Source organism: Protopterus annectens, chromosome 1.part1, assembly GCF_019279795.1.
Source record: "Protopterus annectens isolate FY-2018-M chromosome 1.part1, PAN1.0, whole genome shotgun sequence".
Lineage (NCBI taxonomy): Eukaryota > Metazoa > Chordata > Ceratodontiformes > Protopteridae > Protopterus > Protopterus annectens.
The window spans coordinates 1,219,478,189-1,219,495,301 of record NC_056726.1 but is presented as its reverse complement, the minus strand read 5'-3'; positions in this window follow the sequence as shown (position 1 = coordinate 1,219,495,301).

Genomic DNA, 17,113 nt, shown 5'->3' with positions numbered 1-17,113 from the left:
CATTAATTTGTAATATTGCATGTCAAACTACAGCATATCGTGACCTTTGATCACTTGTGTGATGATAGATTTCAGAAAAAAAAGGTGCAGATGAAAAGTAATATTACTTGTATTATTTCTGGAGCTTTTCTCCTCAGTCTCCACTGAAAATGCAACTGTGGCTCAGTTGGACTAACCCAGTTAACAAATGTCAATAAATAAATAAATTAATTAATTAATAATATCCCTAGCATCAGGCTAAGTTGCAGAAAACCTACCACAAGCTATAATCATGTTCAACAGATAAAATATGTTGCTGTACTTTAGGCAAAATAGGTAGCAACTAGCAACAGCGTTACATGGTTAGCCATTCAGCTATAGGATGTCAAAAACTCACAACAATGACTCATTTGTCTCCAACTGGAGACAGTAGGATGTTGATTCAAGTCAAAAAACAAAAGCATTAGGCCCTCCAATCCCCTAGGCACAATTTCAGCTATGGTGGTACCATACCTTTCAACCTCGTAGGGGAAGAAGAAATCTGGACAAAGTCAAAAATAGTAGGGGCACAGTGGCCCAAGATCAGGGACATATTTTAATTATTGCCATTATCTATTTAAAAAATATGTAGAGTAACAGGCTTTGCATTATCATGAATTTTATGCAGAATATAAAGTCTGAAATTGAAATGCGTGTCATTGTTTAGTGATCTCAATCCTCAATAATTTACAAACACAAATTTTATGAAGAGCACAGAAAAAGTATAAGACAAAAGCCAACTTCATGCTACTCAAGTCAGAAGTGACAAACTTCATGACACTCATGTAGACGGGAACCGAAAGTTCAACTGCTGAATCCTACACTAAGGCACTAAGGCACTGTATGAGCACATCCACTCGTGCATGAATCATGCCATCCCAAATAGAACCAAGACGCTCTCCTCCAAAAACGAAGCCAATCTGGCGGTCCCCTGCCATAAACAAACTTTACAACAAAAGGAAGAAACTGTTGCAGAAAAGAGGAAATTCTCAGGATGCAAAACACTCCTTTACCAGCCTCAGTAAGAAGCTGAGATCCCTCATAAAATCCTCCAAAGCTAGTTACGAAAATAAAATTGCCAAAGATTCCAAAGACAACCCAAGGCATTCTATAACTGTCAACAAACTAAATGGCAATGCTCAGATCTGCTCTGAGCTACAACAGAATGGCATTAAAAATACTGATCCCAAGGATACTGCCAATATCCTGGCAGATCAATTCAGTGCCAACTTCATCCCCTTCTCACCCCCTAAAGGGCCCATCTCAATACCGAAAGATTGCCAAATTCTGGTAATAATGGCCACACAGGTAAAAAATGCACTCTCCAAAGCTAAGAATACAGCATCCATGGGACCAGACACATCCCGGGCTGTGTACTGCATGAACTACAAAATGAACTGGCACCTCACCTAAGGGTCATGTTTAATCATAGCCTCACCTCAGGCTTTGTGCCCGCTGAGTAGTACACAGCTACAGTTATCAAACTCCACAAGGGGGGATCCACCTTTGATCCTGGGAACTACCGCCCCATCAGTCTGATGAGCCTGATCTGCAAGGCCATGGAACATATTATCATGGAACTTATAAACAAAGATATTGGCAACCTTCAGACACTGGACCCCACCCAGTTTGGGTTTGTGAAGGGCCAATCTTGTCTCCTGAATCTGATTGACTTCTTCGAATCAGACTTCAGAGTTGTGGACGAGGGTAAGGTGGTCCACACAGCCTATCTGGACCTCGCCAAGGCCTTTGACACCAGCCCCCACTCTGGAATCACAGATAAACTTACTAAGCTGGGCATTAATCCCTACATCACTCAATGGGTTGCCAACTGGCTTACTGACAGAACCCACACTGTAAAAGTAGCCAACTCCAAATCCAGCTCCAGACAAGTGACAAGTGGAGTACCTCAGGGTTTAGTCCTGGGGCCGCTCTTGTTTGGCATCTACTTCTCTGAAGTACAGGCCAACACTAAGGGACTCTGGCTAACAAATTTCGCAGATGACTGCAAACTGGGAGCCATTATTGAATCCCCAAATGATGTGGATATTCTACAAAATGGCCTTACAGAAACAGATGCTTCGTTCCAGAGCCATGGTCTCAAGCTCAATGCCAAGAAATGTATAGTTATCCCCTTTGGGAAAAACATCTACCCATGAATTACCACACAGGTGGCAGTACACTAAACACAGAAAGTGTGATAAGAGACTTAGGGACACAGGTGGACAGTGGTCTCACCTTCAATAACCACATCACCGCAACAGCCAGGAAATCCTTCTATGTGACACACCTCATCACTAAGGGCTTTTCATCCAGAAAAAAGGAGGTAATTGTCCCACTGTACTCATCCCGCATTATGCCCATTATAGACTACAATGCCCCATTTGGTATGTACCTCTCAAGACATCTGCAACAACTGGAAAGGCCGCAGAAATACCTCACTAAAAGAATCCCAGGCTTAAAGCAGATGCCCTATGCTGACCGTCTAAAGAATCTCCAGCTATACTCTGTCACATATCATCTACACAGAGGCGATCTCTGCTTAACATATAAGGCCATGTCAAACCCAGAGCTGCTGGACATGCTAGACTTAAAGAAATCTCAATCCCTCAGAGCCACACGTTCCATTGATCTAAACCTTGTCATCACAATAAACAAAATATGCTGGAGGGATAGGTTCCTGACCCAGAGACTCCCCAGACTCTGGAATAGACTGCCCATACATGTCAAGCAGAATGCCTCTTTGGCCCTCTTCAAAAGGAACCTTGATGATTGGATGGGGGATAGGAAATTCACCCTGGGGGTCACATCAGTAGCCCTGCTAGACAGGGGTTCAGGGAAATAAATATCGTGGGCAGAAATAGCCAGGGAATTGTTATGGTTAGGCTTGTATTAGGCCCTAGGGCCGATAGCCTAGTACCAACCTATGAACCTATGGACATTAGAGAGATGTGGCTGGCAAACAACAGCTGCATAGGTATAGCTCTCTGGTTATAGCAGCTCCTGATACACACACACACAAAACTAAAAAAACTTGCCCACCAAAACATGCCAAACTCAGGTCCAGCTAATCCAGCTAAGAGTTTACTATCTCATGGCTAAGGTGGTAAAAGGCATACAGCAGATGTAAAAATCACTCCCAAGAAACTCCAGTGTCACCTACCTGCAGTTGCCAGATACAGGAAGTGATCTGCATAAATTCTATGCACTGCTGAAATGACAGTGTAACAGACCACAGCAAGTCAGGGGCAGAAAAGTAGAAATGTTCTGTTACACCTCTGATACACCTCAGCAGAATTATACTCTGATGTAAAAGGAAAAAGTTGTGAGAAATAGGTATATAAGCAGAAATAGGTATATAAGCATAGCCCTGCTGCATCCCAAGAAATAACTTCTACATTACTACATAAAATGACTGCTTACCTAACATGACAATCACCTCTAGAAAGAGGAACAGTAAAGCTTGTGCAATTTAAATTATTGCAAATGTTTTATAACCATTAAAACTGTACAACAGCTTGAAAGTCCCCCCAGACACATACTATCTTATCTGACTGCTAACTTCTGTCCCCATGTTAAACCTTCCTTCTTTATCTGTAAGGTAGAATTAAGATTCCAAGGTCTGCTGATAGTATGCATGGTCTGATCCAGGCTATAGTATTTTTTTGATCCTCTTGGACCTCATCCTACCAGCCCAGCTCCTCGGTGCACTGTATTCTGGGTCTACCAGCCATCCTCCAATCTCCACCCCGGACTTACTGTTGTATTGCTGGGGCTGATCATGGATCCTAAAGGTGTCCTTAGGGCTTGGCTGTTTGTGTTTCTGTCTGTTTTTTTCTTTTTAGATGCCCTCTCCACTCCCTTCCCTACCCTCCACACATTGAATATACCCAAGCATCCTTAATGGATGCCCATCCCTCCCTGCCACTCTGTCAATTGCCCAAGCCTATAATTGAACCTGGGTCACCTGAACTATATTATTCCTCTATGCCACCAGAGTGACCAGATCCAGGCTACAGTCTTAAGGTAAACATAAGATGCCCTGACTATAGCTGACACCTGGTCCTTCAGTGTTTGGCTATGGATGACTAATAAAATTCAAAGTACTAGATTCCTATAATTCCCACTCCTATCAACAGGAAATGAAGAGGAAGATGAGTTGACTGGACAGTGATCTGTACTAGCATTCTTCATCTGTAGCCATGCTAAACTTCAAATGGCTGTGAGACAGACAATCAAAGATTGAATACAAGCCATCCTACAAAGCTAAAAAAGTCCGGCACACTCTTTGGAGAGGAGAGGTATAATTGAATGTCATTCACATATGATTGATTAAGAATAAATCTCAGGCTGATTATCAAGATGTATACAACAATCAACAAGGGAATTAAAACAGAACCATGGGTATCCCATTCTCCATCAAGTAGTAGGCCGATTAATTCAAACAGGATACTACTCACTGATGACATCTCAAGAGGTAAGAAGCAAACCACTCAATCAATCAATCAATCAATAAACAAATAAACAGCAACAAAAATTCAAATAAATGATTTCAATCCCTTGAATGCCACTTCATATGTTCATTTAAGATCCTGTAATCCACAGTGTTAAAAGCCACAGAGAGAATAAGATCAAATATTTTCACTGATTCCTCACCATCAGGAGGTCACAGACCATAACTCTAATGAGGGCTGCTTGAGTACTAGTCACTGATCTAAAGATGAGCTGACAATGATAATCAGGTCTTGTGTTGCCAGACATGAATACAGATGAACATAGTCCAGCTTCTCACTTACATTTCTAACAAACAGAAGAGTCAAGACGGGAGAATAATATTCCAGATTTCACAACCAAAGATGGCTTCCTAAAGCCTCTTAATGTAGTTAGGAAACACCTTGATCCTTAATGAAGTGTGAACAGTCTGGAGAATAAATAGGCCTAGCAACTTGAGACAGTATCTTACCAGCCTGCATGGGTAGGGAAGCAGCATTAAAACTAAAATAGGTTCGATCAGTAACTGGAGCAATATTCATGACCTTTCCATAATCCACATAATTAAACTCAGTCGAGCATAAGTCTGAATCACCCATCTCAAACAAACAGCCATACTCAGTGATAAAATCCAGCTTCCTCGCAATAACCAGAGGGAAAAAATAAAACTTTTTGGGTAGCCATTAATGGTTACTTAGATGCATCAGAAATTTCCTCAGTGACGAAAGAGTCTTTCTTCTGAAAGAGCTCCAAGTTTGTTCTTAATAAGGTGAGTTCTACCTCATAGGTTCATAGGTTGGTACTAGGCTATCGGCCCTAGGGCCTATACAAGCCTAGCCATAACAATTCCCTGGCTATTTCTTCCCACAGTATTTACTTCCTTGGACCCCTGTCTAGAAGGGCGACTGACGTGATCCCCGGGGTGAATTTGCTATCTCCCATCCAATCGTCAAGGTTCCTTTTGAAGAGGGCCAAAGAGGCGCTCTGTTAGATCTCCACATTTCTTCTCAATAAGGTATGTTTTACTTCACCTAGATATCCACATTTTTCCTCAATAAGGTGTGTTCTACCTCACCTAAATCTCCTCATTTCTACTCAATAAGGTGTGTTCTTCCACACCTAGATGTCCACATTTCTTCTTAATAAGGTGGGTTCTACCTCACCTAGATGTCCATATTTCTTCTTAATACATTGGGTTCTACCTCACATTCTTTGCAGCCTCTGCTCTAGTTTATGCAACAAACTCAATTCGTAGTCAAACTCTGGTTCCTGTTGTGCCATATCTTTTAAGCATACACAGCCTGGGTTGTCTTGATCTATGAACATTCAATATGTCTCTCAAGAAGTTGGTCCAGGATTGGGCATAGTCTCTGTGAGAATTAACAGCCCTGACAGCCATATATTTCTGCAGCTTAATACTAGAATGCTATGGGAGGGGGGAGGGGCAGGTAGAGGCCAAGCTTGAAGTACACTAGGTGATGATTTAACCAAGAAACAGGCTCCACCACCAAATCATTGCCTTCAATACCAAGCTGAAAGATTATATCTGGTGCATGTACATACTTATGGCTGCAGTAGAAACCACCTGAATAAATCTGAAGGTCTTCAACAAAGACAATAGTTCTGTGAGCAAGTTCACAAGTCTTGTTATCAACCCAGGTATTAAAACTCTCAAGATTAAGTATTGAGGGGATTCATGGATTGAATCAATGAGGAGATCAGAGAACTCTTGAAGAAATACTGCTAAGTAATCTGGTGATCGGTATACACGGAAGATTCTGGAAATCACTCCCATATTCAAAAATAATAGATCACTTGGACCTCATCTCTATTAGCTTGAAGTGTAATGAATAACAAATGGTCACTGTTTCACCAGTGTTCCCACGGCTAGGACTGTGAATTATATGAAGGTATTGAGGAAAGTGCAACTCAAGGCAAGGCCACAGGCATTCATCCAGCCATGTCTCCATAAAAAATGCCAAGTCAGTTATTATGGAGCAAGTTAGATATAATGCCTGACTTGTTCCTGACTGATATACTGCCCTAGCTAGTGTTCAAGGAGGGCAAGTCCTGTTTATAGGTCAGAGGTGATAGTCTGACACTTGTGGTACTGTCATGACGAAGTGACTTTGATTATTTCAGGGAATTTGAAATAATAGTATCACATATGAGATACATTGCTTCTTTGAATTAGACGAAACCCAGATCTTTACCCACCTGACTCCACAGACAGTATGTAATTTGATGTGTGTGTGTGTGTGTGTGTGTGTGTGTGTGTGTGTGTGTGTGTGTGTGTGTGTGTGTGTGTGTGTGTGTGTGTGTGTGTGTGTGTGTGTGTGTGTGTGTGTGTGTGTGTGTGTGTTGTATCTGTAGGCTGGATCAAAGCAAAATGGCTAAAAAGAGTCAAGGAAGGACCATTTCACTTACCCATTGTTTATTTCTAATTTATTTATAGGCTGTGGTAGGTAAACCCTGATATTTACTGTGTCACCTCAATTTTCCTTTCTTCACAACTTTCTTCTTTTCTAATTGCATGAAACAGATTCTATGTACAGAGACAAGGCCAGTGAAAAAGTACTCAAAAACATTTGTTTATTGCAAGTAAACACCAACAGAACAAATTCAAACAAATGATTTTGTAAGAAGTTGACCCCCTGCAACCCCTATACAGCTAACTTTATTGTTCTCAGTCTGGGGTTACTGCAACCAGAGAAGGAACAATAATTAAAAAATGTAACTATTCCTTTCTATTTCTGTGGGATACTGCATTATCAGCATCAGAATAATATGACACACCTAGCTAAAATACATTGTTTTATTATGTAGTAACAACTACCAAAAAAACAATGAAAGAAAAGAAAAAAATATGTTCTTTCACAATAGAAAAATAAATAAAGAAAGAAACAAACAAACAAATAAATAAAATCAACCACTGAGAAAATAAAGTAAAAACTGTACTGTTCCAGAGCAGTCAATTTTCAGTCACAACATTGTTACAATAATCAGGAATCATAAACACAGCAAGTCATCTGAATAATCCCACATTAAAGACATCTGTAACTAATGAACAGGGTGTTGTTAGCAAACAACTTTATAGTTCTGTGTTTTATCTATAAATTCAGCACCTGCTGCTCATGAAGAATAAATTGGCTATGTTACATTAAAAAAATGTTAAGTTGGTAATATTGCAATAGGGAATGGATGGATGCAACAGGTTCATAGTTACTAGGCATCTCATCCAAAGGAGAACACACTCAGGACTGCAGCACAACCCCACAAAGTACAATACAATATCAGCAATCTATCTCCATTGTGTGGGAGCAGAACCCACAGCCTTCTGCATTAAAAGCAAGTATGCTACCTCTTGTGCTACTAATATTGCTTTCAACTGCTATTGCCAAACAGGGATGACAATTTGCTAAACAAAGCAGTTGCATATTGAAAACAGACATAGAGTGAGCAGCAGTAAACTTTTATTCCCTCAAACCTCACAATTCCTTGAAAATGCACTGAAACTTATATGTTTGAGTAGTTTGTTACCTAGTGTAGAGGAGTTAGGCTATTGTCTCCTGTAATTAAGGTACAGGGTTTGAGCCTGAGCAAATTAATTAATGTGCCATCCCTAACTAGGGCATTACACCCAAACATTCATTGATCATCTGTGCTATATTCCATGGACGGAAGAAGCAGCCAGCAGATGTCTTTAAATTCTGGACATGGAAAAGAAGCAGGAACATCTTGTGTATTTAAAATCCAGGTGTGGACACCAGCAGGTGTGTGCATCAAGGGACACACAAACATAGAGGGTGTTATTCATGGCAGAAGATGTGATTTTTTTTTTAAATTAAAAAGTAAATGTTCTGGCAACTCCCTGGCCAGCAGGCCCCTCTTAGCCAGCAGGGCCTCTTCCCAGCCAATGAGTAACTGCCTAGTGCTGGATCTGGCTCTGTGTGTGAAGGGATAAATCAAGCATGAAAATAGGGATATCTCCAAAAATAGGGGCATCCTAAATCAGATCTTAAAATAGGAATGTTCCTAAAAAACTGGGACTGTTGAGAGGTCTAGCAACTGCCCTGACTGCAAATTGTTAGGAAGCAGGATTGAGAAGTGCAGTTCCTGCGTTCTTTTCTAGCAATTGCAGTACAGAAAGCATGCATCACTTTGCAAAAAAAAACCCAAGTCTTTTTTTTTGTTGTTCTTCACTGGAAGAGTTTCAGGTTGCAGGGGGGTGGGGAGCTATATCTGGGATAAGTGCCAGGTGATAGATGAGCCAGCTATGGCTCTGATGAAGAGAATGAGTCCGGGGGGGGGGGGGGTGTCTCCCATTTATCTTAGCAACTCAACAGTCGACTGTTTGCAGTCATGCACTTGCAATATACCCGTTAAGACAGTTTTGGTGAACTCATCCTAAAATTACTGACAAACTGACATCTGTCACAGGCATTAGGGTACTTCAGTCGAAACTAGCATATAGCACTTATATAAGGAAATATAACTATTTTACTCAGATGGAAAGCAAAAGTATTTTGCAAGATTCAAATATCTTTCACAGCCATTTTTTTCTAAAGCAAGATGCTGCTGTAGGCTTCTCATTGCACTTATATTGTGTAGATTCACCAATCTGGATAATAATTAGAGTTTTTCTTATTGTCGCTTTTGTGTTAGTACACTAATAAATGAGTCTTTGTGGGTTCTGTTTAAGCAGCTTTATTCTAAAGTAACACATCACTGTAAAGGCTTATTTGACTATGACTAAGTAACTTTACAAAATAACTGCCGCAATCATACATGCTCACTCATGTGCTGCTTCTACACTAGGAATTGCATGTGTCTGGAATTTATACGTTCACTCACAGCCTTGCATGCTTCTTAAAGACATAGCCCACACATGCTACACTCTGATCTACACTCTAATGTTTCTAAATTGCTCAGTTTCATAATGAGCACACCTGGTAAGCTGTGCACACACCTGAGTACCTGCAGGCAGCTCAACACATGCATGTACAGCCAAGTATTTTAGTCATGTGGGACTTGTCATACTTAATCATCTTCAGATGGAACCACTGTAAAGCATACATTCTCAACAGCATAAACAAAGATGGAAAACTGCCATGTTTCACACCTTAAAGTGCCATTGGGACCATAGAAATACAGTACTTAGATGAGCTGCCCATCAATATGCTGCATTGCAATGAGGATGGAATATGTGCGAACTGGTTTGACCACTAGTCCTCTGCCATGGCGAAGGAGAGGGTAGTGCTTCTTTTACAGCACAAAGGTGGTGTAAGGAGGAGTACAAACATTTTCTGGGCATCCTCTATGTGAAGACCTGCCAGAGACTCCTGCAGGAAGGATATACATGGTCACAGTATAGGACTGATTCCTGGAATAGTTTTGCAAAGATTATCACCATTACTACTAGCACAGGGGATCGGTGCCATCACCAGTACAGTAGCACGAGCCATTACAAGCCTGATATCCTTTGCTGATGGAAAGATGAAGATAAGGCATAGTCACTACCTCAGCACTCTAAGTACAACATCTAACTAAACAACCTGCCACAACATGCCATGATCCAATTTTTCATTATGCCTTTTTATACCTCTACCCCCTTCAGAGACTGAAAGAAATAGACAGATGTGTTAGTGTGTGTTGAACATTGAATAAAAGATTAAAATCAATTCTGCTGTAAATACGCTGAAAGATAAAGCATTAAATAAAATGTTTGCTTGAATGTAGGTATAGAGTTTAGCAATGTAAAATGGGCATCCATACTACGCATGTGTTTTGAAGAAAGAACATCTATTAATAGATATGCTTTCTCAATATCAGCAGCAGAACAGTTTGACGTATTTTCTCACAGATGCTTCCTTACAGACTTCTGTTAATGGACGTTTCCTTACAGAATCAGTAGAAACTCTAAAAAGCAATTCTGTATGCCTTCTCACAAGATGTTTCCTTAAAAACAACTCTAAAAACACAGTATCAGCAAGGAAGTTTGATGTGTTTTATTACAGATGAATGAACATGCTTTTTAGAATATCAGCAGGAAATGTTATCAGCAGAAAAACAACTATAAAAAAAGTAAATATTGCAGACTTTCTCACAAGCATCAGCAGAGGTGTTTCCTAACAGATGTTTCCTTGCAAAGTCTAAAAAGAGATACAAAGAAGAAAAACAGGATCTAACTAAAAGAGTATATAAGGACTGTAAATTAAGCTGTGTTAGACATATTTGTAGGAACTTTGGTTCCGAGGAAAATAATCATCCATATTTATACTTAGAAGCAAACCTTGTACATTAAAGCTGTAAAATGTAACAGTATCAGTAGTACTGTTTTGAAAAGGTTCATAGGTACTAGGCATCTCATCCAAAGGAGAACACACTCAGGACTGCAGCACAACCCCACAAAGTACAATACAATATCAGCAATCTGTCTCCATTGTGTGGGAGCAAAACCCACAGCCTTCTGCATTAAAAGCAAGTATGCTACCTATTCTTGTGCTACTAATATTGCTTTCAACTGCTGTTGCACAAACAGGGATGGCAATTTGCTAAACAAAGCAGTTGCATATTGAAAACAGACAGAGTGAGCAGCAGTAAACTTCTATTCCCTCAAACCTCACAATTCCTTGAAAATGCACTGAAACTCATATTTTTTGAGTAGTCTGTTACCTAGTGTAGAGGATTTTGGCTCTTGTCTTCTGTAACTAAGGTGCAAGGTTTGAGCCTGAGCAAATTAATTAATAATGCCATCCCTAACCAGGGCATTACACCCAAACTTTTATTGATCATCTGTGCTATATTCCATGGACAGAAGAAGCAGCCAGCAGATGTGTTTAAATTCTGGACATGGAAAAGAAGAAGCAGGAACATCTTGTGTATTTAAAATCCAGGTGCGGACACCAGCAGGTGTGTGCGTCAAGGGACACACAGACATAGAGGGTGTTATTCATGCCAGAAGATGTGATTTTTTTTTTTTAATTAAAAAGTAAATGTCCTGGCAACTCCCTGTCCAGCAGGCCCCTCTTAGCCAGCAGGGTCTCTTCCCAGGCAATGGGTAACTGCCTAGTGCTGGATCTGGCTCTGTGTATGAAGGGATAAATCAAGCATGAAAATAGGAATATCAACAAAAATAGGGGCATCCTAAATCAGATCTTAAAATAGGAATGTTCCTCAAAAACTGGGACTGTTGAGAGGTCTGGCAACTGCCCTGACTGCAAATTGTTAGGAAGCAGGATTGAGAAGTGCAGTTCCTGCATTCTTTTTTAGCAATTGCAGTACAGAAAGCATGCATCACTTTGCAAAAAAAACCCAAGTCTTTTGTTGTTGTTCTATACTGGAAGAGTTTCAGGTTGCAGAGGGGTGGGGAGCTATATCTGGGATAAGTGCCAGGTGATAGATGAGCCAGCTATGGCTCTGATGAACATTACTAAGAGAATGAGTCTGGGGGGGGGGGGTTATCTCCCATTTATCTTAGCAACTCTACAGTCGACTGTTTGCAGTCATGCACTTGCAATATACCCATTAAGACAGTTTTGGTGAACTCATCCTAAAATTACTGACAAACTGACATCTGTCACAGGCATTAGGGTACTTCAGTCGAAACTAGCATTCTAAAACTGAATGAATTATGTAAGATGTAGCACTTATATAAGCAAACATAAATATTTTACTCAGATGGAAAGCAAAAGCATTTTGCAAGATTCAAATATCTTTCACAGCCATTTTTTCTATAGCAAGATGATGCTGTAGGCTTTTCATTGCATTTATATTGTGTAGATTCACCAATCTGGATAATAATTAGAGTTTTTCTTATTGTCGCTTTTGTGTTAGTACACAAATAAATGAGTCTTTGTGGGTTCTGTTTAAGCAGCTTTATTCTAAAGTAACACATCACTGTAAAGGCTTATTTGACTATGACTAAGTAACTTTACAAAATAACTGCTGCGATCATACATGCTCACTCATCGGCTGCTTCTACACTAGGAATTGCACGTGTCTGGAATTTATACGTTCACTCACAGCCTTGCATGCTTCTTAAAGACATAGCACACACATGCTACACTCTGATCTACACTTATTAATGTTTCTAAATTGCTCAGTTTCATAATGAGCACACCCGGTAAGCTGTGCACACACCTGAGTACCTGCAGGCAGCTCAACACATGCATGTACAGCCAAGTATTTTGTCATGTGGGACTTGTCATACTTAATCATCTTCAGATGGAACCACTGTAAAGCATACATTCTCAACAGCATACACAACGATGGCAAACCGCCGTGTTTCACCCCTTAAAGTGCCATTGAGACCATAGAAATACAGTACTTAGATGAGCTGCCCATCAATACGCTGCATTGCAGTGAGGATGGAATATGTGAGAACTGGTTTGACCACTAGTCCTCTGCCATGGCGAAGGAGAAGGTAGTGCTTCTTTTACAGCACAAAGGTGGTGTAAGGAGGAGTACAAACATTTTCTGGGCATCCTCTATGTGAAGACCTGCCAGAGACTCCTGCAGGAAGGCTATACATGGTCACAGTATAGGACTGATTCCTGGAATGGTTTGGCAAAGATTATCACCATTACTACTAGCACAGGGGATCGGTGCCATCACCAGTACAGTGGCATGAGCCATTACAAGCCTGATATCCTTTGCTGATGGAAAGATGAAGATAAGGCATAGTCACTACCTCAGCACTCTAAGTACAACATTTTTAACTAACCAAACAACCTGCCACAACGTGCCATGATCCAATTTTTCATTATGCCTTTTTATACCTCTACTCCCTTCAGAGACTGAAAGAAATAGACAGATGTGTTAGTGTGTGTTGAACAGTGAATAAAAGATTAAAATCAATTCTGCTGTAAATACGCTGAAAGATAAAGCATTAAATAAAATGTTTGCTTGAATGTAGGTGTACAGCTTAGCAGTGTAAAATGGGCATCCATACTATGTATGTTTTTGTGAAGAAAAAACATCTATTAATAGATGTGCTTTCTCAATATCAGCAGCAGAACAGTTTGACGTATTTTCTCACAGATGCTTCCTTACAGACATCTGTTAATGGACGTTTCCTTACAGAATCAGCAGAAACTCTAAAAAGCAATTCTGTATGCTTTCTCACAAGATGTTTCCTTAAAAACAACTCTGAAAACACAATATCAGCAAGGAAGTTTGATGTGTTTTATTACAGATGAATGAACATGCTTTTTAGAATATCAGCAGGAAACGTTATCAGCAGAAAAACAACTATAAAAAAAGTAAATATTGCAGACTTTCTCACAAGCATCAGCAGAGGTGTTTCCTAACAGATGTTTCCTTGCAAAGTCTAAAAAGAGATACAAAGAAGAAAAACAGGATCTAACTAAAAGAGTATATAAGGACTGTAAACTAAGCGGTGTTAGACATATTTGTAGGAACTTTGGTTCCGAGGAAAATAATCATCCATATTTATACTTAGAAGCAAACCTTGTACATTAAAGCTGTAAAATGTAACAGTATCGCATGTGTCATCTGTTATAGAAATAAGTTATTAGTTTTATAATTTATTAGTAACTGCATTAGAATTAAAATAGTACTGTGCTGCAAAGTATATTTCATCATCAGCGTACAGCCTGCAAGACTCTGTGTTATAACCAGACTTTGATTTCAGCAGTAAACAGCCAACAAGACTTTGTGTCTTAAGAAGACTTTGGTTTTAGTACAGCAAGCAAGCATGCAGCACCATCATAAATTCATTTTTCAAGATGCACACATGCAGACTAGAGTGCCCAAGAGAGCACAAGGGTGAGTAATACATGCTGTCATAAAAATGTTTCTGTTTTCAGTGTAAACAGCTGTATGCATTACACAACCCCACTCCATAAAGTTCATCACAAAAGGTTGCTCATCCAGGAAAAAAGAGGTCATTGTTCCCCTCTACTCGTCACTCATTAGACCCACTATAGAGTACAATGCCCCTTTTGGTATGTACCTCACAAGACATCTACAACAACTGGAAAGGCCACAGAAATACCTCACAAAGAGGATTACCAGCCTCAAACAGATGCCCTATGCAGACCGTCTCAAAAAACTGCAGCTTTACTCTGTTGCATATCGCCTACTCAGTGGCGATCTCTGCCTAACACACAAAGCTATGTTAAACCCAGAGCTTTTAGACATGCTCCACTTAAAGAAATCCCAATCTCTATGAGCTACATGGTCTAGGGACCTAAACCTTGTCACCACAATAAACAGAACATACTGGAGGGATAGATTCCTGTCCCAGAGACTTCCCATACTCTGGAACAAACTACCTATCTATATCAAACAAAGCTCCTCATTAGCGCTATTCAAGAAAAATCTTGATGATTGGATGGGAGATAGGAAATTCACCCCGGAGATCACTTCTCTGGCTCTGCTCGACAGTGGCACAGGAAAATAATTTTCTTGGGTGGCGAAAGCCAGGGTACCTTTGGCTAGGCTTATATAGGACCTAGGGCCAATAGCCTAGTACCTACCTATGAACCTATGAATAATTATATATAACTTTTATACACTAGTACAACATCTGTTAGTACTAGCACAGCTCAAAGGTAGTACTATGAATGTGTAATGTTACAAGTGCTCATCTGCTCTAGCTTCTCCTGTATAGATGTGGATCCTCATGTTAAGTCTATGTTCTCTTACATTATTAAAATGGCTGTAGGTACAGTTCCACCCCACTCCATAAAGTTCTGTTGTTATGGAAACAGTGTTTGTCATCCAAGTACTATTGTTGTGCCACTACATGGTCCATATATGTAATATCCATAAATAGTGGTAGTTTTCTGGGCATTTCACAGTGTACAGTATAATCATCTGTCCCTTGTTTATTACCTGTGATTGATGTATTACCATGTGACCAACATGTCTATTTTGTATATGAACATTTTTGTTATTGTTAAAATTGTAATTGCATCTCTGAACACAAACACACATTTGTGTCTTGCTCAATAGCTACTGCTATTAATATTTTACCCACTAGACTGCATGTGAAGAGGGCTTTTGACTTAGGCATCCCTGTAAATCTTATATTCAGATAAGCAGGTCGATGAAATTCCTCTTTTAAGCACTAGTAGTAAAAATGTGTTATCAGATGGCACAGTGGTCCAAGGTTTAGCCTTGTCACCTCACAGCAAGAGGTTCTCTGGTTTGATTCTTGGTTGGGGAGCCTTCTGTGTGGAGTCTGCATGTCCTCCCTTGGGTCTATATCACCTTGCCAAATCACTATTTAGCAAATACCTTGTCTGACAACTATTCAGTGAATAAACTAATTATTGTACTAAATTTTCAGTGGAAATTTTCCTAGGGCAAAATGATGGTTGGCCATCATCTGGAATTTGCCTTTTCCCCACTGTTATGCTATCTCAGAGTTAGTATATTTAGTTAGGAGGTGTGGGAGGTGCAGCCCCACCCCACCAGCATAGGTGCTAATTTTTTGTTTTTTTTTTTTACAATCACTATGGCAGACTACCATCAGTTTACCCTAGGAAAGTTTTCACTGAAAAGTTAGTTTGACGATTAGTTTGTTCACTGAATAGTAGTTTGCCGAAGAGGTGTTCGCTAAATAGTGATTCAACAAAGTGATATAGACCCATCATCCCTTTGTTTGTGTGGATTCCTTCGGGTGCTCCGGTTTCTTCTCACATTCCAAAGACATGAAGTAGGTGACTGGACATTCTAAACTGGCCATAGATGTGCATGTGCATGCTAGTTTGTGGTGTGGAACAACTGCAGCAGGGCTAGCCACCTGGCAGTGTGAAAACTTGGATATATATGATTATTACTGTTGAAGTGACATCCCAACCCCATGTGCAAAAATGGAAAAAGGGGTTGTGGATGGATGGATTAAAAGTGTCTTATACTTAACTGTATCATCAACATAGTTAAGGATGCAGTTTCATAGTGTTTTTATTTCACCTCCCCCACTATCTTTATTATTATGCTTTCTCTTACATGCATTTATTTGGTTTACTTTTTTGTTTCTCTCCATTTCTTTTATTATTATTTGCAGGGGTACAACAACCAAAATTAAATGCGGCAGTACCACAAGCCACATTTCCCAACTCTCAAGAATTCCATAAGCTAGTAAAATAAATAAAGAACTTTATTAAAGTTAAGTGATTTCATCCAAAAACTCAAGACTTCATCAAAACTGTTTTTAAAGGATGTTACAGGTTTAAATAATCTATTTAGTAGTCAATAACTAAACCATTACCTAGGTTTAACGTGCACTTGCTCACTAAGATAAAAAATAAATAAAAATTGACTTATTTAAAATATAAACAAAACACTTTTTAATTCCTATGGATTTGGTTTGACCCCATCCTAAATTTCCAACTCCACCTCACAAAATCAACTCTCTACTATTCTGGGCTAATAGGATCCCCCCTTTTCTATCCAGACCCTGTAGAAATGCTAGAGGTAAAGGTATCTTACTGACTCAGACAGAATACTGTCTCCCTCTAATTGCTACAACTTCAAGTCCATTTCAAATGCCATTTGTAGAGTCATCATTCTCTCCCCAAGAAATGAATACCACAGGAAAAACATTGGAAAGGCTAACTGGCTACCTGTGAAA